This window comes from Geotrypetes seraphini, chromosome 2 (assembly GCF_902459505.1).
Source record: "Geotrypetes seraphini chromosome 2, aGeoSer1.1, whole genome shotgun sequence".
In the NCBI taxonomy this organism is placed as follows: Eukaryota; Metazoa; Chordata; class Amphibia; order Gymnophiona; family Dermophiidae; genus Geotrypetes; species Geotrypetes seraphini.
In genome coordinates, this window is record NC_047085.1 from 193,126,059 (window position 1) to 193,149,641 (window position 23,583).

The window sequence follows — 23,583 nt, forward strand, 5'->3', positions numbered from 1 at the left end:
GTAGTACTGTTCATATGTGAAGATATACTTGAGTACTAATTCAGCGGCATACAAATTTGAGCTTTTATTACTATTTTTTACACATGGGGCTCCTTTTACAAAGGCGCGCTAGCGGTTTAACGCATGTGTTAGCGTTAACCCCACTAGCGCACCTTTGTAAAAGGAGCCCATGGTCTGTGTTTCATTATATTGTGTTGCACAACTGGGTGAAAAGCATTCAAAAATCATTTCCATGCTGGAAATTATACTTTGCATTCTGTAAACAGAAAACTAACATCAAGTCCACAATGAATTCATCTTTACAAAAATGATAGTAATAAGTAGCTCTTTGGATTCAAGTAGATTTTTCCATTGGATCCATTTAGGTATTTCCAGGAGTGATTTATAACAGTATTTTTATGCCCAAGGTTCACTGTAACCACATAACAGACCGCCGTTTGGAAGTATTTACTGCACTACAGAAGGCAGGAAATCCATTACAGTTTACACAATCCTGCCTGCTTACAAAATCAGATGGTTGAGTTATGCTTCAAACTCCTCAAGGGGGCTGTTATCACAAGCCATCAACATCCTAATATAGATCCTGGAGAGAGGCAGGTTCTTCCAGAGAGGAGGGGTTGGATGCCAAATAATTACCACATTGCAAGTTCAAGAACTGAAGCAGGCTGGAGAGCTTGCTCTTATTGATTCCCAGAAAATTTCTACAAACTCACTCCTTGCTTACCCGAGCCCTTCCATTCAAATCCTATATTTCAACCATGATATGGGGGAGAGGTGCTGTGTGCTAATACACCGCTGCATTATGTTGATTATTAATGGTTGTATACTTCATGGCACTTTGCATCAGTTTTTTGTGTTTTTTTTTAAATTCTTTATTCATTTTCAGACTTACAAAAAGTGTGACAATATGTCCAAACAAATTAACAATAAATATATCACTTAATAATCATCAATGGTACAAATAATATGCTCTTATCACCCACCCTCCCACCCTTTCCTATCATATAATCAAATATCTTGTACAATATGTAATAACTTTGCATTAGTTTTGAAAATTAATAAAGATTTATAAAAATAAAAAAACCCAAAACCAGATCAAATTCTCTTCTAGGATATTTGGTGTTCTCATAGACTCCTCGCTTACTTTCAAGGATCAAATAACTCTCTTGTTAAGAAGTGCTTTTTCAGCCTTCATATGTTGAGGAAAGTTAGGGGCCTTTTCTATCAACAGCATTTCTCTGTTCTGATTCAGTCTATTAGACTGAACAAGAGGGCATTCAGAAAAGCTGATAGGAGACAGATTCAAAACAAATGCTAGGAAGTTCTTCTTTACCCAACGTGTGGTGGACACCTGGAATGCGCTTCCAGAGGACGTAATAGGGCAGAGTACGGTACTGGGGTTCAAGAAAGGATTGGATAAATTCCTACTGGAAATGGGGATAGAGGGGTATAGATAGAAGATTACTACACAGGTCCGGGACCTGTTGGGCCACCGCGTGAGCGGACTGCTGGGCATGATGGACCTCGGGTCTGACCCAGCAGAGGCATTTCTTATGTTCTTATGTTCTTAGCTCAGTTGGATTATTGCAAAATAGTTTATCTGAGTTTAATTAAGACCTTCTTGTAGAGACTCCAACTGATACAGAATACCGCCGCTAAGTTGATCTTTTGGAAAAAGTAAGTTTGATCATGTGTCTCCTCTGCTTCAAAATCTTCATTGGCTCCCTGTCCACCTCAGGATTCTTTTCAAATGTGCCTGTATTGCCTTTAAGATCCTCTATGGCAGGGGTGCCCAATAGGTCGATCGCAATCGACTGGTAGCTCGCCAAGGCAAAGTGAGTCGATCATCCAGGACTCCCTTTGCCTTGGCGATCTATCGGGCCGATCAATCTTCCTCTCCCCGACGTCAATTCTGCTGTCGGAGAGGAAATTCGGGCCAGCCAATCGCTGCCTGGCTAGGCGGAACTTCTTCTCCGACGGCAGAATTGATGTCGGGGAGAGGAAGATTGATCGGCCTGAAGCAGAGAGAGCATGGGATGGCGTCAGCGTCGGCTTTGGGGCCTGTTATTCATTGGTGGCGTTTGGGTCCTGTTCCCCGATGGTAGTGGCAGTGGCTTGGGGAAGGGCAGGGAGAAAGAAAGAAAGGGGCGCAGGCAGGGAGACAGAAGGAAAGAAGAGAAACAGGAAAAAAAGAAAGGGCATGAAGAGAGAAAGAAAGAAAGGGCAGGGAGAGAGGAAGAAAAAGTTGGGGGAGGGAATGAGGTTTGGAGGAGAGGAAGCATACAGGCTGAAAGAAAGATTGGATGCACAGTCAGAAGAAGAAAGTGCAACCAGAGCCTCATGAAATCACCAGACAACAAAGGTAGGAAAAATAATTTTATTTTCAATTTAGTGATCAAAATGTATCCGTTTTGAGAATTTATATCTACTGTCTATATTTTACAATATGGTCCCCTTTTACTAAACCGCAATAGTGGTTTTTAGCGCAGGGAGCCTATGAGCGTCGAGAGCAGCGTTGGGCATTCAGCGCAGCTCCCTGCCCTAAAAAATGCTATTGTGGTTTAGTAAAAAGGGAGGGGGTGGGTATTTGTCTATTTTTGTATAGTTGTTACTGAGGTGACAGTGCATAGAGTCATCTGCTTTGACCTCTTTGAAAAAATCCCAGAATAGGAATGATAATTAACAATTCTATGCATACAGTGTGCGTTGTGTTTTTTAAAAATTTTATTGTTGGTAGATCATTTTGACTTGGTCATTTTAAAAGTAGCTCGTGAGTCAAAAAAGTGTGGGCACCCCTGCTCTATGGTATCTTTGCTCTTCTTGTCCCCCTATCTTGGAATGCTTATAGATCTTGTCTTGCGAGAAGCACCCAACAATTTAAACTTTCCTTTCCCTCAGCCAAGGGAATAAAAGCAACTAGGAAACTTGGGGCTCCTTTTACAAAGGTGCACTAGCGTTTTTAGCACACGCACCGGATTAGCGCACGCTATAGCACACACCACCTAAAAAACTACCGCCTGCTCAAGAGGAGGTGGTAGTGGCTAGCGCAGCATTTTAGTGCGAGTTAAAACCGCTAGCACACCTTTGTAAAAGGAGCCCATTGTCTATCTTTTATTTTCAAACTAACAGAATTATGGAATGGAATCCCCCTTACTTTAAGGATCTCTAGCTCCTTTTAATTTTTTCGCAAATCTCTAAAAAACAATTCTGTTTGCAAATCATTTTGAAAATCACTCTTAGCCTTTTCTCTTTGACCTATTGGTTCTTTCTTTTTTTCTATTATCATCCTGTATATTTAAAATAAAATAAAAAAAAAATACTGTTAACTGAGTCGAGCTCCTTGATCCGGTATACAAAGTTAAATTATAGTTTAGTTTAGTTTTTCTGTCTTCTATGAATCTGCTACAAGGGGTGATTTCAAGTTTCAAGCTTTATTTGAGTTTGATGAATTACTTATTTAGTTTTACTAAGCGAGGTACAAAATCGATAAAAATATAAACATATATTTAGACATCCAGTCTATAATAATAAAATGCTAAGCGCGCATGCGCACTCTTACCGCCGTGTTCCCTGATCCCTGATCTGTAGGTCAGTGGTTGGCAGAAGTGCGCATGCGCGACACCAGGACTCCAGGATGCCTTCGGTTCCGCGGGCCTCTCAAGCAGCGGCGGTGGCAGGGATGGCGGAAATGTTAACAAAGCGGCTGTCGGCTTCAGGCGCATGCGGTGGCTGTCGGCGCCTGCAGGCCGCGGCGGCTTGAGGCGGCTGTCGGCAGAGGGCAGACACAAACGGAGGTAAGGGGTGCTGATGGACAGGGGAAGAGGTCCTGATGGACAGGGGGGCAGAAAAAGGAAGGGAGGCTTGCTGGACAGGGGGAGCAGGAAAGAGGTGCTGCTGGACAGGGGAAAAGGTGCTGATGGACAGGGTGGGGAAGAAAAAGGAAGGGAGGCCTACTGTTGGACGGGGGAGCAGGAAAGAGGTGCTGCTGGATAGGGGGGAGGTAAAACAAATGGAGAAAGGCTGCTGCTGGATAAGGGGAGCAGTGAAGGGGTGATGGTGGACACAGGGGAGGTAAAAGGAAGGGAGAATGGACAGGGGGAGCAGGCAAGGGGTGGCGGTGGACAGCCAAGCAAAAAGAAAGACAGAAAGAAAGAAAGACAGAAATATTGAAAGCGGCTAAGGAGAAAGAGAGAAAGAAATAAAGACAGACACACACACACATATATTCTAGCACCCGTTAATGTAACGGGCTATAAGACTAGTTTAAAATAATGGTTTAGACAAATAGACTTACAGACCAACTAATACAAAAAGTAAGAGGGAACAGAACTACAATTCAGTATTTTTAAAGTACAGAGGAGAACCATATATGGAAAAACACAATAGAAGGGAAGAGTGCAATCAAAGAAAGAAACAAATATAAAGATTAAACATAATTTAAAGGTTAAAAGCATCTTTAAAAGCAGTTCATTTCTGGGGATGGGATTTCAAAATGCATGCCTATTTGAGGGCCTCATTAAAAAGAGGTTCCAATCCACATGAACTCATAAAGAACCTAGTTCGAGTCTTTGTCTTGCCAAGTTCTTCAACTTTCTTTTCCTACTTGGAGAAAAACCAGAAACAGAGGCATGTGAGACAGAAGCAAATCCTGCAGGTGGTTAATGAAATGGGACTGCCATAGAGTAGTCAACAGAAAGGAAAGACAATCTAATTGCAGGCACTTTAGTGAATTGGGTCGGAGGGAAATCAGGTCGCAAGGGGCTCGCAAACCAGTTACAATTTCCCATAGTTATTCTTACAGTATAAGTTTCTAATTTGACACACATAGACAGTTTGCAGGTTAATTTTGCCCTAGTTACAGTGCAAAATTTTATAATACAAGTTTTCCTTACGTGACACATACTGGTTCTGGTACCAATACGCATTTCTTTGTAGTTCATCAGTCAAGGGCAGGGGGTTTGGTGAAGAGGAATGTTTTTATTGCTTTTCTAAAGTGGAGGAGTCCTTTGAGGGATCTGATCTGAGGGGGCAGTCGATTCCAGTGGCTTGGTACGAAATGGGAGTAGGACCATCATTTGGCCTTTTGCAGTTGGGGGCATTTTGAGGCTTATTTCATCCTGGGAGCGGAGGAACCAGTCTGGCATGTAAGGAGGAAGTTTAGTCATCTCGTACCTTGGCACCATGTCATGCAAGGATTTGAGCACTAGCATCAGGCCCTTGAAGACACAATGTTTGCCTACGGGCAGCCAATGAGCCGACAATAGTTAAGCCTGAATATGGTTTCAAACACATTGGTGAAAACTGGATAGTATCTGTGTTAAGGAAACGCTGTTGAGAATTGGATGGTACCTGTGACTCAGGATTAAGAGGAACTAAACCCCTGGGGAAGCCACGAGTGGGACAGCAGATTCTCCATTGGGAGTCTAAAGCTAAGGGCTCCTTTTACTAAGCTGCGCTAGCGGTTTTAGCGCGCGCTGCATTGCCGCATACGCTAGACACTAACGCCACCGTTGAGCTGGCGTTAGTTTTTACACATAGCGTGGGGGGGGGGCAGCGCGCGCTAATCTGCAGCACACGCTAAAAACGCTAGCGCACCTTAGTAAAAGGAGCCCTAAGTGTTTCTTTAAATAGTTTTATTGCTGCACTATCTATCCATTATTTTTGGTGAAGATTTAACACTAAAATATTAAAATACAGAAAAAATAACTTAAAGAGTCTAAGGACCAGTGATAATATTCAGGGTGTGTTCCCTTGTTTGGGGTCCTTCTCTTCTTCCCCATATGATCTAGTTCAGCTAGATAATTCTGCTCACGTATACACTGCTACTGATCTTTGGTGTGGGTTGGATTTTGGGCTTCTACATTTTGCATCGGTGGACAACTACCATGCCATTTAACTCATTAAAAAACAAGTTGCATGCAAATTTTGGTTAGGTGTCACTAGTGATTAGGGTGCCTAGTGATGCCTAATATAGGCATCTCTTATACAATCAGACCACAACAGTGTAATGCTTGGAAGTAGGCCGAAGAATGAGAGCTATTAGTTGGCATGCTAAATTGGTCCTAGAAGACATTAGTATCTGTGCTTGGGCTAAAGAAGGCGTGCCACATACTAATTAGGCTTTAGTGGGCAGGCTGAAATAGTGTTTCAGACTAGATCTTAGCATTTTAGTCTGCATGATAAAGAGCTCAGCTACAAGGATGAGAAAATGTACAAATTCACCTAAAGGCTTTTGAGCTATAATACGTCATTCCACACTTCTCTCTGGAAAAGAAAAAGACACCTACACACATTTTAAACCCCCTACATGATTTCATATTTATTAGTACAATTAAGATGTCTTTTCAAATGAAAATTTGTCAAGTGGTTTTCAAGCATTTTTGTACATTTCATAATGCACAAGGCACAATGGTATAGCAAGCTTGAAAAAAAAAAATGGGCCTATAGGTTGCTATAGAAGGGAACAATTATGATAGTCCTGCTGTGGTTGCACTTTTAAGCAGTTTTAGCCTTGAGCTTGAAGTGCAATTTGGTTGACAGGATGACTTTCGGGTCAACAGTTCTTTTTTTGTTTGACTGCAAAGCTCATCTATTAGCATTTCACGTCCCTCTTAAACTGTGGTCTTTTTGCTATTACTCTGGGTGCAACCACACCTATCATCCTGGACTGTATCTTTGCTGTTGTGTCCTCAGTCAAAGCAGGCCCCTTCCTCCTCCTCAATATGTTGAGATTACCTCCTCAGGACACCACTTGGACAAAAACCAGTTCTCGTTCTAATAAAACAGGGTGCCTGCAGATGGAGATTGTAAGATTAAAAGGCCCTACAGGAAGTTACAGTATGCAGATCTCTTTCTAATGTCAATAGGGTAGATGGGCGAGATAAGATACAAAACTGTGAACGCCTAAATAATTAGTCTGAAATGACTAATATCAACAACAAGTAGAAGACCAGCCCACCTATTCTAGACCAACTGTTTGGTGACAAGGTCAGAACATTCTAACGCCTTGTTGCCTGGAGCAATTGAAGTCTTTTTCTCCCTATAGTCTTATAGTCCCAGGTCTTCTATAAGCAGTTGGTCTAAAATAGATGGTTGGCCTTCTGCTTGTTGGAGATATGATACAGACATTTAAACACTTGAAATATATTATTTATTTATTAATTTTAAAAACTTTTCTCCCACCTAATTCCTAGGCGAGTTCCAATCAACAAACATAATAATTCAGATACACATAAAACATTATAATAAAACACAATCAGAAATCATTTTAAAATTCATCTGACATAACAATTCATCTGTCATAAAAAGCCTGTACGAACAGATGAGTCTTAAGCAATTTATGAAGTTGTTCCGTGCTCTTACATAAACGCATTACACTAGGCGACTTATTCCATAGCCGTGCTGCAGTTACTAAAAGACAATTTAATCATGAATGTTGGGCAGACTGGATGAATCATTCAGATTTTTATTGTCAACATCTCAAGGGGGCATGTTAGAGGCATGGTTTCTGCAGGACTAGGGTGGGTTTATGGCTTGAATGTTTTTCTGCCATAATCAAACATGTAAGAATTCATCCAGGGCACAATTTGGATGTCTGATGCTAGACATGTTTTAATAATGAATAAATGCCAAAAAGGTGCTCTACTGGAGGGTCACTGACTCCTTCCCACCCCCTCAAAGATGTGAATGAAACAGTACATGTACGTACAGTGCCTGTAAGATAGCTTCAGATGTTATGGCCAGTCTTAGAAGAGCAGCAAGCTTATCTCTGGAGTAGCCTAGTGGGCTTTTCCCTTGGGAACTATAGAGATGGGGACTCAGACCCACACCTCACTCTAACCACACTTGTGGTGGAGAGTGTGAGCCCACCAAAACCCACCCAAAACATACTGTACCTACTGCTTGTGTTTAATTAAATTAAGATTGTAAGCCACCTAGAAGGATCTCCAATGGACAGGATAGCAAATAAATAAAACTTGAAACTTGCGCCTACATATAGGTTACACCTGCAGGCATAAGGACTATTTGTGTGGTTTTGGAGGGCTTACCATACAATATAAGGGGATTATAGTGAGATCTGTACCTGTGCTTTTGTATGTGAAGTTCATTGCAGTGTCCCTTAAGTGCTTTGCTGGGACTGTATGGCCAGTCTATTAAAAATGTTGGCCCTTCCTATTTCCCAGTGGCTTTTTTTGTGCACTTTTCTTTTGGATGTGTTTTTGGAAATTATTCAAAAAGATAAACGTACATTAGAAAAACGTCCACTAAAAAAACAAAAACCAAGATAGACATTGTACAGTTTTGAAAATGAGCATGTTTGATACTGGATTTTTGTGCATCTTCTGCAAAACATCCAAACTCGAATTTGGACATCATATGAAAAATGTCCCTCCATGTGCCAGAGCTGGCAGAGTCACCATTTCATACGTCTCCTTTCACCTGGAAGCTGTGTGGGGGTATGGATTGATCCTCCTGGAATGAATGCCACACCATCCAGCATTATGCCACTACCTCACTGCTTCAGTTCTTCTGTACTTTCTTCCTCCATAACCTTTTCTAAGTTCTCTGCCTTCTGGACAGACATCAAAAGAAGAGGAGTGGCCTAGTGGTTAGAACAGTGTATCACAAACTGTGTGCCATGGCACACCAGTGTGCCTCCTGAAATTTCAGGTGTGCCGCAGTACACTGGGGAAGAGGAGAGATGCCGGCGCCAGCTGACTGTCTACAAGACGTGCCTCTCATAAAGTGAGGCACATCCTGTAAGCAATCTCCCGACACCGGTATCTCTTCTCTCTGTTGGCTCTTCTCTCTAGCTCGCCAGCTCTTCTCTCCTCTCGGCACAAGGCCCATTTGAAGGGCCTTTGCGCATGCGCGTAACGTCATCACGCCGACACCAGCACACTTCTTGGTGTCTTGAGCCGGGGACACTAGGTTTAGTGTGCCCCGGCTCGAAAAAGTTTGCGAGACACTGGAAAGTAATCTCATGAAGATAAGTGACCCTCTATATGGGAAATGCCTTGATCTTGCCCCAAAATGATCATGGTACTGGCATGCTTTTCACAATAATGCAGCAATAAATAGTTTATTTTCATGGATTGATAATTCTAGATCGAATGGATCATATTTAAGCACTCCCTAGGCAAATCTATACTTTTTGACACAATGAAAAGTGCTTTCCCCCCGCCCCCCCCCCCCCCCCGGGCTGGTTCAAGGCTATTGAATACTCAAGGTGAACCTTCACCTTGGCACTTCACACTTACCCCTCAATTCCTCAATTGGCACGAGCTGGTTGATTTTTCAAAATTCACACACAATGAAAGTGGGAGTAGACAACATGCTTCCGTATTGTGAAACAGCAGATGATCACTCAAATGGCTCAATGCTGTCAGCGTTTTGGTACATTAAAAGTATGGTACCTTCTTTAGGAGTCTACAAACAGCAAAACATTTAGATTAAACATAAAACATTTACATTCAAGAAGAACAAGTGTAACAATACAGAACAAATGAAAATAAAATACAAATAATGCCCAGACAGAAAATATAGGGCTCCTTTTACAAAGCCGCGTTAGCGGTTTTAGAGCACACAGCTTTTTAGCGCTCGCTATACCGCACTACGTGGCTAGAACTAACGCCAGGTCAATGCTGGTGTTAGCGTCTAGCGCGGCCGGCAGTTCAGCGCGGGTTATTACGCGAGTTAAACCGCTAATGCGGCTTCGTAAAAGGATCCCATAGTCTATAACCAAATAGAATATTTGAATATTAAAAATATAGAAAATATTAAGAAGCAGTGTTACAAAACAGTCAATCCCCTCCCCATCTAATAGTTACTGAATATATTTAGTAATAACACCATGGATCTTTCATAAATACCTTCCAAGATATAAGTTGGACATCAATAATCTTCTGTTGTCAATTACATCAAAACAATATCAGCATCCATTCTGAAAAAAAGTTTTCTATCACAAAGAGAGAAATGAAGCTTAAAGTTTAAAATAAATAGATCAATAATAACCATTATTAACAAAATATGCAATAAAAATACCAAAAACTGAAGAACAACTGATACAACACAATGAGCATTACCACGCATGAAAATTAAATCAATGTATAAAATGACCAAAAATAAGACTTACCCTCTCTTTTACTAAGGTGCACTAACCAATTAGCATGCGCTAATTGAATTAGTGTGCGCTAAACGCTAACACATCCATAGACTAACATGCACGTGTTAGCATTTAGCGCGCACTAATCGATTAGCGCACCTTAGTAAAAGAGGGCCTTAAAAATATTTTATTGTCAAAAAGTTTCATTAAGAGGATATAATACTTATAAATCTGGTATGTCAGATAATAAAAAAAAACTATTATATGTTTGAAGAGAACAAAATCATTAAAATGAATGCATAGCAGAGAACTGATAAACCACTAAATCAAAAATGATGCTACAATTTGAGAAAAGAGTGCTGTGATAGATTAAGGGGTTTTCCCTTGCCAATATGATTATTATACCACCAGGCAGCAGAAGGCACTAGACAGAGAGAGGATAGACTACAGGTCCCAAGATGCACTGGGCTCAGCAGCTTAGAGCTGAACTACCTTACAGGAGATGGAATAATTGCTGAGTCACAGGGGCAGGACCCAGACAAAGAGGAATACTTCTGCCCAGGTTGGGTTCATTTGACAGAGGTCCCCAAGAGAGAGAGGTCTCTAGAAGAAGAGAGCTTTCCTAGTTGGGGGCTAGAGCAAAGCCCTGGGAAACAGTGCCACCCTGTGAATGCATGGGAGAGACCTGCAAGGTGAAAGCTGGATATATATTGTAGATGGTATCGGAGTAATTGCTGCCTAGCTGAAGGTAAGCTGGTGTGGGTGGAGAAGAGACCCCAGGGAGGAAAGAGTAGAATTAAGAGTTTATGGTGTCATCCCCGAGCCTGTGCTGTAAACAGGCCAGGTCTGTGAACAAATAAAAGTTTCCTTTACACCTTTACCAGTGGTTTGTGTGTGTATGTGTGTAGAGGTACATCAAGAGTCCCAGAAAACCCTGCCAGGACCATTACAAGTGTACAAAGTTGTATCTTTTAACTGCCATTGTCACAGTAGCTAACTCACTATTAAGAGGAAAATAATTGTATTGCACTATCAAAGTTTGAAAATCAATAAAGATAGAAAAGAGGAAAATATAAAGTAATTTTACTTTAAAAAGCATTATAGATACAAAGACGGCATCCAAAAATATGCTAATGAATGACATTCAGAGAAACACTAAGTAAGGAAGTTCCTGGAGGAAAAGTCCATAGTCTGTTATTGAGAAAGGCATGGGGGAAGTCACTGCTTGCCCTGATTGGTAGCATGGAATGTTGCTACTCTTTGGGATTTGGCCAGGTACTAGGGACCTGAATTGGCCACCTTGAGAACAGGCTACTGGGCTACTGACCCAGTAAGGCTATTCTTATGTTCCTATGTTGATCCCTTTTCTAATAATTCCTAGCATCTTGCTTGCTTTCACCACCACACATTGGGTGAAAGGTTTCAGCACGATGACAACCAGGAGGCTTAGATCTGCAATATTTGGGTATAAGGCCCAGACATGTTAGTTGCTGCTGCACTCTGTGCACTAGGTCATCACTTTACAGTCTGTAGAACGGTGGCTTGCAAAGATACAGCATTTGTAACAGACTCTGTACCTCCTGAGTAACTCCTAGTGCTCTTTCAAGGGTTTCTTTCTGAAATCTTGACATTTGTTGAGAGGATAGGGAGCATTGTATATGGAGCATTGTCGATTGTGGTCTTCAGTTCTCTCTGTGATGGGAGAAAGGTTCCTTGGTGGAAATACTGAGGGAGCCATCTCTGTCTTATATTCTGATATTATTTTTTTGCTATATTCATAGGGCTCTTCTCGGGGTTCATCTCGATTTGGCTGCTTCAGGTGAATCACCCATGTAGCAGATATTGTTTCTCCTCTTAGTGATGTCTCTTATGAACCTCCACAAAGACGTGAAAGGAAGGATTTTTTCCTAGGTTTTCTTCTTCATATCTTGTGCCAAGCGCTGACCACTTTTCCCTGATGTCATATGTCAATTTGGCTATGACTGGTTTCATGCCCCAGGCAGTATCCAACTGGTTGAGACCTGGGAAGTACTACTTGTCTTTGCTGCCTCTCATAAAGGAGTTCTTCCAACTCTTGCAGCTTATGGTTATCTCTTGTGGTTATGTCTGGGAACTTGTCCAGCTTGGTGAACAGTGAGTCCTCTACAATAGTAGTTCCCAACCCTGTCCTGGAGGACCACCAGGCCAGTCGGGTTTTCAGGAAAACCTAATGAATATGCATGAGAGAGATCTGCATGTAATAGAGGTGCCAGGCATGCAAATATGCTTCATGCATATTCATTAGGGCTATCCTGAAAATCCGACTGGCCTGGTGTTCCTCCAGGACAGGGTTGGGAACCACTGTTCTACAACATCTGGGCTGACATAGTACTGTTCAAGTTGTTTCCACATTTCCTGTAATCCTTTTGCAATATTGTTGTAAATGCTCTAACTGTTCCACATGCTTAGCTGACTCCTTGCCCAGCCAATGCAGCAGCTTGTTGATCTCCTGCTAAGGCATCCTAGAACTCAGTTTTTCATGCCCTGAAATGCTCGGGTTTGTCATTGAACTGGGTGAATCCTGTGGCCTTCAGATCCTTGCAAGCCAAGTAATTTGTGAGGCTTTCTGAGTTTGAAGCTTTGTGCTAAATATTTGAAACCATCTCTGGTTGGGCACTGTGGGATCTGTCCAATGACTGGCTGGCTGCTTGCTTTGCTTCCTTTGAGAGCTGATTCAGAGCATGGCTGCTCAGGTGGCTCCTGCATGAACAGGGGATGTGAACCAATGTCCTCTGTGAGAGTGGATGCTCGACTCCTATTTATGCTTCATCTCTGTTTGGTGCCGGGCTCTGTAGCTGAAACATAGTGTCTTCTTCGTTACGTGTATTTGAAGCAAGAGCTGAAAGTAATGCTTATGCCCCTGTATAGGTCATTGATGAGGCCACACTTGGAGTATTGTATTCAGTTTTGGATGCCTTATATGGAGAAGGATATAAAAAGACTTGAAATGGTCCAGAGTAAGGTGACAAAAATGGTGAGAGGTTTGAACAAAAAGAAGTATGAGGAGAGACTGGAAGACCTAAATAGGTATACTCTGGAGGAGAGGAAGGACAGGGGAGATATGATACAGACTTTTAAATGCTCGAAAGGTATTAATATAGAACCAAGTCTTTTCCAGAGAAGAAAAAATGGTAAAACTAGAGGTCATAATTTGAGGTTACAGGGAGGAAGACTTAGGAGCAATGTTAGGAAATTCTTCTTCACGGAGAGGGTGGTAGATGCCTGGAATGCCCTCCTGAGGGAAGTGGGAGAGAGGAAAACTGATGGAATTTAAAAAAGTGTGGGATAAAAATAGAGGATCTCTAATTAGAAAACAAAGGATGTAAATTAAAGAGCAAAGGCCGGTATTGGACAGACTTGCATGGTCTGTATCCCATATATGGTGATTTGGTGTAGGATGGGCTGGGGTGGGCATCGAAGGGAACTCCACTAACTTGGAACATGAGGATATTACTGGCCAGACTTTATGGTATATATCCTGCAAACAACAGGACGGTTGGATAGGCTGGAGTGAGCTTGGATGGCAATTTCAGCATTTGGAACCTAGGACAATACCAGACTTTACAGTTTATGACCCAGAAATATAAAAAAAGAAACAAGTTAATTTAATCATGTATTTTTTAATGGGTGCAACTTATGGGCAGACTGGATGGACCATTCAGGTCTTTATCTGTCATCATTTACTATGTTACTATGTATGCATCCAAGTATGTGGAACACTGTGGTGGCTGGTTGCGTCTAGGGTAAGTATTACCATGGGTTTATTTCTTGCAGGCACTAGTGAAGATAAACATGTGTTCTTCAAATCCAAGAACTCTTTTGGTTTGGGCTGCGCCTGTGCACCAGTAGGTACCGGGGCATGACCCAGTACATAGTTTATGGTCCGCTGACTGGGATCTTCAGAGGCAAGGGGCATGGGTTCTGCCTCAATAGCAGCTGTTTCTCTCTCTTGCTGGAGCATCTTCAAGGCAAATCTCTGCCTTTTTGCACTATATAACAACATCTTCATTTTTTCAGCGCGCATTGGCCTCAGCCTCTTCTTTCAGTCATTCTTTCTCTATCGTACGTTTCTCTCTCGGTAGGTCATCTTCTTGCTAGTTAAAGCAAGCCTTTGTCCTCACAGCATTTGCTTTGGCTCTAGCCAGAATTGCGGCCAAACTGGTTGCAGACTGACCTGTTTGGTTGGTTCTCTGTGATCTGGATGACTTAACGGTGTGACTGGAGGTGCAAGAGCATTGGAACATTTACCTCGTCAACCCATAGTAGAAATCTCTACTGCAGTTTAATAAAAGGAGCCCATAATTATTCGAGAAATATCTTTGACTAAGTAGGGTGGATATTAAGACTATGGGCTCCTTTTATCAAGGTGTGCTACAGGAGTTAGCGCGTCGGATATTTCATCACGCGCTAACCCCCGCGTCAGCCTAAAATCCTAACACCTCGTCAATGTAGGCGTTAGGTACTAGCGCGGCAGGTGGTTTAAATGCGCGGTATTCCGCACATTAAACCGCTACTGCGCCTTTGTAAAAGGACCCCTATATTTTAAGAAACTAGACCACCACATCTGCAACCTGCTAATCACAACGTCCAACTACAAAACTTTCAGGAGAGAATTTAAAACCATGGGGTCCTTTTACTAAGGTGCGCTAGCCATTTTAGTGTGCGCTAAACGCTAACCTGTCCATAGACTATAATGGATGCGTTAGTGTTTAGCGCATGCTAATATATAGTGTGCGCTAAAACAGCTAGTGGGCCTTAGTAAAAGGACCCCCAAGTTATTCAGGAACTTTGTCTAACCTTCTCAATTTATCCCCAGACCCTAATGCTTCTTCTAATTATCTATCTTGTAATCTCACTGGGAAACCTTAGACAAGTCCGAAAATTCTTCGAAAAAACACAATTTCAGCTCTTAGTACAATCTCTAATCCTAAGTATCCTAGACTACTGCAACATCCTCTACCTCCCCTGCCCTGCAATAATGATTAAACAGTTACAGACAATTCAGAATACAGCTCTGAGACTCGTCTACTCATTGAAGAAACATGACCACATTACTGAGGCATTCATCAACTCATATTGGCTTCCAATCCAGGAAAGAATACAATTTAAATTCTACTGTATACTATTTAAAACTATAAATGGAGACAGCCCAATCTACCTAAATGACCGCCTCATCCAAACCACCTCTACCAGACATAGAAAAACACACACTCCATTTACTTACCCCCCAATCAAAGAAGTAAAACGGAAAAAACTATACGACGGCCTACTAGCCACTCAAGCAGCAAAAATAGATAACCAAATCTTCAACCTATTGATAACAACCCCAGACTACAAGATGTTCAGAAAGGAAGTAAAAACTATACTCTTCAATAAATCCCTTAATAAAGCTTAATACCATGAATACTCCTTCTTACCATCCCCTCCCCCAACCCCTGATCCTTCTTATCCCTCTCTTGGAAACGATCTCTGATCTAACGTTGTAATCCTTCTTCCATAATTCTTTTTGTAATCCGCTTAGAACCGAAAGGTAATGGCAGAACAGAAATCTGTAATGTAATGTATGCCCAGACCAATTCTTTTGTAATCCACCTAAAACCAAAAGTTATTGGCGGAATAGACAACACAAATGTAATTGTTTGTAACTTATTATGATATTGTATTATCTCTTATTTTGACCTGCTTGGAACTTTGCGGTTAAGCGGAATATAAATATGGAAATTAAATTAAATTAAAAGATGAAAAATCCCTTCCCTCATATATTGCTCAGAGAAAGGGTCAGTCAAAGATGATCTGCAGTACTGCAAAGGACTGATAAGAGACAGAAGGTGATTTTTGGTCCCTTTTCCACAGTACTGTTTGTTACAGGGGCTGTGTTATGCTCCCAACCCTTTTTTCTCTGCCATGCTCTTCCTATTCTGATATGGTTTATGGTTTCATTTTATTTAATATACCGCCCTTCCTTAGGCAATAGCAGAACGGTTTGCAAAATTACAATTAAAATAGAAAGGAACGTATTCTTAAAACAAGCAAGGGATAGCACAGAATGAAATGATATTTGATTGTTATGATATCTATCTTAATAAAACCCTTAGCACGCATGTGCACTTCAAACTCCATGATCCCTTCCTCCGTGATCCATGCTTCCATGTCACACATGCGCAGTAGAAGGAGCCAGCAGCGGTTTCCCCATTGCCCTCCCTCAGCGATGCTGGCTCCTTCTACTGCGCATGCGGAGGAACCTTACGCACAGACGCACGGAGGCGGCGACCACAGCGGCAACTCCCCCTCCCGCCCTCACTCCGTATAACAGGACCAAGGTGAGCACAAAAATAACGGAAGCAGGCAAACCGACGCTCAGAATCTGGACTGTGGTTGGCAATTGTTCAGTATGGGGAGGAGGCAAAAGGAATGATTCAAGGGTAGGTGGGAGAAGGGGGCTGGAGCTGAAGCATCTCAGCGCATGAGAACAAAAGACAGACACACAAAGAGAGCGGGCAGGGAGAGAGACAGAAAGAAAGAAAGACAGACAGACAGGGGCCAGGGAGAGAGACAGACAGAAAGAAAGAAAGACAGACAGACAGGGGGCCAGGGAGAGAGACAGACAGAAAGAAAGAAAGACAGACAGACAGACAGGGGGCCAGGGAGAGAGACAGACAGAAAGAAAGAAAGACAGACAGGGGGCCAGGGAGAGAGACAGACAGAAAGACAGACAGACAGACAGTGGGAGGGAGAGAGATAGAAAGAAAGATAGACAATGGGAGTGAGAGAGAAAGAAAGAAAGACAGACAGACAGACATATATTCTAGCACCTGTTAATGTAACGGGCTTAAACACTAGTTTACAGATAATGTATTCTTATGTACTTCCTTTTCTTCTTTGTTTACAAAATACAATAAATATTACTGAACCAAAAAAAAATAATAAAAATCCCAAACCTAGAGACTGCACAGTTGAAGAGTCCTGTAACAGACTGAGACTGCCTGTTTTTATTCAATATATATCTTGTCTAGACAGAGGTCTCCTCAAGCCCCAGTAACAGTATTCTATTTTAATTTGATCCGGAGAGTGAAGTCATCAGTTTCCTTTGTGACCAGTACCAGACTGAATAAGGTTTAATACATTTTTCCCTCTTGTTATTGTGACTGAACTGCATTAGGCCTTGAGCACAAGGTTAGCCCCCCCCCCCCCTCCTCTTTTATTCTACTGCCTGAAGTGCTGTGTACTGAAGACCTTGATATATCTAAAGTAGAATTTTGGCCCTGATTCATGCCTACATAATAAATAGACTTATTATAATTGTTATGCCCCTGGCAGCCCTGCACTACTTTTATGACTCAGCTGTAAGATGTGTTTAATTCTATTCTCATTTATAGAACTTTAATGCTACAGTCATTTCCTGTAATGGTGTGTAAAATAGGCATTGTGGGTGATGTAGTCTCATATGCATTGCAACCACCTCGCAGATCTCATCAACAACTCATTACAGTCTGGAGTAGTTCCACTTAAATGGAAACTCTCCATCAAGTCCATATTGAAGAATAAAGAAAAAAACCTAGAAAACTTCTCCAATCACAGACTGGTAGCTAACCAGCCATGGATATCCAAACTAGTAGACAAATTAGATTGCAAACAAATATCAGACTTCCCGGAAAACTTATCTAAACTGGACCAAGCCGAGACCATTCTAGTAGTAATGCAGAACGTCAGGGGAAGGCTTGTGGGCCGGCGGCGTGCAATTGCTGCACATACCTGGCCCTTTCCTTCCTGGAGTTGTGGTGGCAAGTGGGCTGCGGGCGGCAGTGGTCGAGGATGGTCAGCCCGCATATCCCCTAGGGTATGCGTACCGCAGGTTGAGAAACCCTGGAATAAAATACAGTAACAGCAACCACATGAACATTCCAATAATTCCTGGTTAATAAACACGTTCTACCCTTCCCTCCCAGATCTTTCTAATTTATTAAAAGTTTGTTATACCGCCAAATTAGGCTTCAAGGTGATGTACATCTAATAAATATATTAAAATAACAAAAGGGTATAACATCATTCATAGTATAACAAAAAGCTTAAAAAACAAGCATTAATTTATACAAATTAATACAGAGACAAACTACAAGGAAGGAAAACATATGGAAAACAAAAGGAACAGGGGGAGAACTACAACGTATTAAAGTACAGAAAGGAGAAGAGAAGTTATGAGAGGGAGGGGAAAACCATAAATTGTAGGCTAAAAGAATTGAAGGCGGAGAATCTCCTTAAGAGGACGGTTATGGCCCGAAGGCATCTTGAAACAGAAAGGTTTTCAACTTTGATTTGAAGTGATTAAGGGTTGTTTCCTCTCTTAAGTGGGCTGGGGCAGAGTTAAGTGGGCTGGGGCAGAGTTCCAAAGCGAAGGAGCAGTAACTGAAAAGTTATTATTACGCATGGTGTTGATGTGTCTTAAGGAGGGTATGGAAAGCAGGTTTTGTGAAACAGAACAGAGAGTTCTTTGAGGAACATAAGGTATCAGTATTTTGTTGATCTAATCTAATCTAATCCTTAGGTTTGTATACCGCATCATCTCCATGTTCGTAGAGCTCGACGCGGTTTACAGTAGGAGAAATAGGAAGGAACTACAACAGAGGGTTAGAGGTAGAAGTGTGAAGAAAATTTAGAGGACTTGGGATGCCAAGATATAAGAGTTTCCTTGATTCCTAAGTTGGAGGGAGACTTACATTTTTTGAGAAAAGCCAGGTTTTCAGATGTTTGCGGAAAACTTGGAGAGAGCTCAAGTTCCGAAGAGGGGAGGTAAGGTTGTTCCAGAGCTCAGTGATTTTGAAGTGGAGGGAGTTCCCTAGCTTTCCTGTGTGGGATGAATTCTGGTTTGGGTTTTGAAAGTTAATAATAGGATTTTGTATGTTATTCGGTGTTCCACGGGTAGCCAATAGGTTTTGATTAGTAATGGGGTCATGTGGTCGAATATTCTTGTATTGGCTATGATTTTAATGGAGGTGTTTTGCACTATTTGTAGACGTCATAATTCCTTAAGGGTAATACCCTTATAGAGTGTGTTACAATAATCAAGACAAGTGAGTGGGTTAAGATATTTAAAGCTGACGAGTCCAGTAACTTTGAAAGTGAGCATATCATACGCAGTTGGCAAAAACATTTCTGGACTACTGAACTAATTTGTTCATGATAGGTTAGTCTTTCGTCAAGTATCCAGAATCACAGACAGATGATATACGATACTAAGACCAAAAAAAATAGATCCAGAATACCAGAAAAAATATATAGGCATGGTCATCAGTGGGTACAGGAAAGGATCCCCTCCAATCAACCCTCCCTCCAGCAATTCAAATCAAAATACAGAAGAGATCAATCCAGAGGTTTTGATTCTTATAGCCTCCAGGACTAATCCCCCCCCCAACTAACTTTAAAAAGGGGGGGGGGAACTGCTTATCCCAAGAGGTTTCCCTCACCAGGGCCAGCGCCAGCCCTACCACTACAATGTGTTCAATATGAGACTCCGGCCCTTGGGGTTCAAAGAATCAAGATAAGCACTCCAAATATGCAAAATTTGCTTCCATCTCTTAGAATATTCCTCTATAGCTCAGGCTTCACAGAGGACCAGGGTGTGAACCTGACTCCTCCATTACCAATAAGAAGGCAGTTTTGACTAGATCCAGGATTGCAATATACTCTTAGGAGCCAGGAGACACACCAAGGCCCCTCCTTTAGCTAATCCCCCAAAAGTCCCAGGAATATCCAATAAACGTTGTTCAACTGTACCCGTGACTGCGCAGTCCAATAATGCCTAGATAACATACAATAAGTGACCAGAACTTTTGAATATGCCTGCATCTCCAAAAAGAGTGAGATAGCGTGTTGGGCTCCCACCACACTTAATACAGAGAGGCTTAGCAGTACCACCCACTTAAAAAAGCTGGTCTGCATAAAATAGGCCCGATAGAGAACCCGAAAATAACATTCCCGCAATTTTGCACTGACCACAAATCCGGGAATACCTCTACTAATCCTCAAATTATCCCAAGCACCCAGGTCCAAATGAAGCTCTTTCTCCCAATTATATTTAATCAACAAGTCCGGGCGGCGATCCAGAGGAACCAAAGCCTTACGGAAAGACAAGCTAGAATAATCAAAATCCACCATGCCAGCAAAAAAATCCCTCACTCGTCTCCCAATTCCCCAACTAAGAGAATCCCATGGTAATGATGCAATATAGTGTTTAATCTGACAATAAGCAAAGATATCCCCCCCAGCAGACCCCAATACCTCCTGAAGGTGTAGAAGAGGCAGCAACTACCCAGACTCCTTCCACAAATGCTCTACCAAAGTCAACCCTGACCGTTCCCACCGTTAAAAAGTAATGTTTTCCCTCCCAGGTGCAAATGCTAGGTTTCCCTGAATAGGTAATTGATCTGTGATGGCTGGGTAATGCCCTCAACAAATTCAATAAAACACTATGATGGAAACCCAAAGGAAGAGACTTATGAGGCACATGCAATAAGGAATATAGTGAATATGGAGCATATAAGGCTTCCTCCAGCTGAAGAGGCATGTGTTGCTCTTCAGTAAGCACAACAAACAAGTGGCACAACAAACAAGTGGCACAACAAACAAGTCAGGTTATATCTGCCAAAAGAGGGATCCCCAACCCCCCTTGGTGCCAGTTACCCACCAAATATACAAACCTAAGTTTGGGTTTCCTATGGTTGCAGCAGAAGCAAACCAATAGTTGGTCTAGGCCAGTGATTCCCAACCCTGTCCTGGAGGAACACCAGGCCAATCGGGTTTTCAGGCTAGCCCTAATGAATATGCATGAGAGAGATTTGCATATGATGGAAGTGATAGGCATGCAAATTTGCTTCATGCATATTCATTAGGGCTAGCCTGAAAACCCAATTGGCCTGGTGTTCCTCCAGGACAGGGTTGGGAACCACTGGTCTAGGCTACATAGATCTTTCTTCAGCAGCCTTAAAGGCAACGTCTGAAGCACATACAACCACTTAGAAAAGATCACCATTTTATTCAAGGTAATGAGTCCTTTTAGTGAAAGAGGGAGATCTTTCCTATCCTGCAATTGTGTTTTTGTTTGTTGCAAAAGAGCCTCAACATTAGAAAAGTACTAAAGCCTAGGTGAAAGTGGTATATTACCATATTTTTCGCTCCATAAGATGCACCTGACCATAAAATGCACCATAGATTTAGAGGAGGAAAACACGAAAAATAACATTCTGAACCAAATTCTCCCTGCCAGGCTCTGCACCCAACCCCACACTCCTTGCCAGGCTCTGTACCCTGTCCCCCCTCTGGTGGTCTAGTGGAAGGCCAGGACAGGGCAGGCACACAGGGACAGGGAAGGCAGGCCTCCCCCCTCCCAGGCAGGCAGGCTTCCCCCCTCCCAGGCAGCCCCCCCCTAGGCAGGCAGGCAGGCAGGCCTACCCCCTCCCAGGCCAGGACCAGGAAGTGGAGCAGGACCGGACAGGCAGACTTGTGTGTCGCTCTGCCGCAAGGGAAAAGAACAGAACTCGGAGGCAGCCTGTCAGCCGTCACTGCTCGCGGGGACCAGGCAGGCAGCCGCGTCCAGCAAGGGAGGGCGCCAGAATGAAAAAAAAGGTAACCGGGGGGGAGGGGTTGGGTATTCACTCCATAACAAGCACCCTTATTTCAACCCCCTATTTGGGGGTGGAAAAAGTGTGTCTTATGAAGCGAAAAATACGGTAATTCCCAGATTTCTGAAAGAGCCGGTTGCCCATCGAAGTGGAAAGGAAAGTCCCAACTGACGCCTCAACTCCTCCGAAGATGCCAACGCTTCAGATTTAGTTAGGTTTAAATGGAGCCCTGAAAAATCACTATATTCTGAGATATTCTCCATCAAAGCAGCCCAGGACTGACAGGGTGCCGTATGATGTGCTAGAATATCATCTGCAAACACAGCAAGCTTAAAACATTGAAATCCAATCCGCACTCTCCGGATATGAGAGTTAGAGTAAATATGTCAAATAAAGAGATCAATTGACAAAACAAAGAGCAAAGGTGACAGGGCAACCTTGTCGGGTACCTCTAAAAATCTCAAATGGTGAAGAACGAACATCATTGACATAAAGAACAGCTTTGGGAGAAGCATAGAACACCTTAAGCACTGACAAAAGCACCTGGTAAACCCACAGTGCTGTAAGGTAGTGTAAAGGTAATCCCAACGAACATGGTCAAATGTTTTCTCTGTGTCAAAGCTTATCAACATGGATGAAATCCCCAGATGTTACCTATATTCCAAAGATGTCAAAATCTTCTACAGTATAGTTTCTTAGCAGTAGACCTACCATGAATGAAACCAACCTGCGCTTCACAGAAGAGCGTGGGCAATACCTTAACAAATTGATTAGCTAAAACCTTTGACAATAGTTTAGTCTCAAAATAGGTCGATAAGAGCTAGGTTGGGCAGGATCCTTCCCTAGTTTTGGGAGCACAATTATTTGGGCTTCAGGGAACCCAACAAACTGAAAATTATTTTGTTGAGTCTTATTCTCCAGATCTTCAAGCCTTTCCTCCAGAGTTGTCAAGCGCTGCTGAGATTGTTGTGTAGTCAACACCACGCTCACCCAATCCTCTGTAGCACTCACCCACTGTTGGAAAGTAACAAGATCCCGGTTCACATCAGCCAGCTTATTCTGTAGCTGTACCAATTTGGCATCTATCAGGAGCAAATGCTTTTTTAGGACAGTCTCTAATGCTGCTGTCACCTGCACAGTAATTTTGGCGATCCAGGCAGAGCTTACTGTCAAATTCGTGGGACTGGAGGGCACCGCCATTTTCTCATTGGGCCTGTGGGTGCAATCACGATCCTTCTTCACTCCCTTAGAAGCCTTATGAATAGTGGAATTACTCTAAAAGTTTGGGTTGGGGAAGTTGCGTGGATATCGGAGCAAAAGCTAAGAGAAAAAAATCAGAGATTTTAGGAAGGCGGCGGGAGAGGTACAAATCAACGTCCTCCCCAAAACATGGCATCACATGATCCCCCTTGAGCATTTAAAACTATATTCCAACACCTGGAGCCAAAAATCAGTTAAGAACTATTGGCTAGATTCACAAAGCAAACCGATCGGGTACCAATTGGTTTGCGACCCCTTAGGGACCCTGGCCCGATTCACTTACCTCTCTGCCGACCATCCTCCGATCCACGCATGCAAATGAGGGCAACTGCTTACAAAGTAGGCAGGGACATGATTCACTAATCAAAACCCTGCAACACCGACTGTACTGGCCAATCAAAAAAAAGCAACTGCTGAGGAACAGGTGCTGAAGCCCTTTGCGACTGCCCTGCTTTCTGCCGCACTGCTTTCTAACCTGTCAGCCCTGATCTCCTGCAGCCCCGAATGCGCCTGCCTGCCTGCCCCGAACCCAAACCCCCCTGCCTGCCTGCCCCGACTCGCCCA

General features: G+C 42.6%; 1 long non-coding RNA gene across 3 annotated transcripts; it reads right to left on the reverse strand.

The window, feature by feature from the left end:
* Positions 1-6,415: 6,415 nt before the first annotated feature.
* On the reverse strand, positions 6,416-23,354 carry LOC117355648. Of its 3 annotated transcripts, none has more exons than XR_004538424.1 (5): positions 23,303-23,354; positions 17,897-18,007; positions 9,873-9,958; positions 9,261-9,429; positions 6,416-6,791 (listed from the first exon to the last, which is right to left on the reverse strand). It is a non-coding gene; the product is annotated as an uncharacterized LOC117355648 (long non-coding RNA). The 3 variants fall into 3 exon arrangements; XR_004538425.1 differs by lacking the exon at positions 17,897-18,007 and adding an exon at positions 22,891-23,079 and having other exon boundaries at positions 9,873-9,943; positions 23,303-23,342; XR_004538423.1 differs by lacking the exon at positions 17,897-18,007 and adding an exon at positions 22,771-23,079 and having other exon boundaries at positions 9,873-9,943; positions 23,303-23,342.
* Between the last annotated feature and the right edge of the window lie 229 nt (positions 23,355-23,583).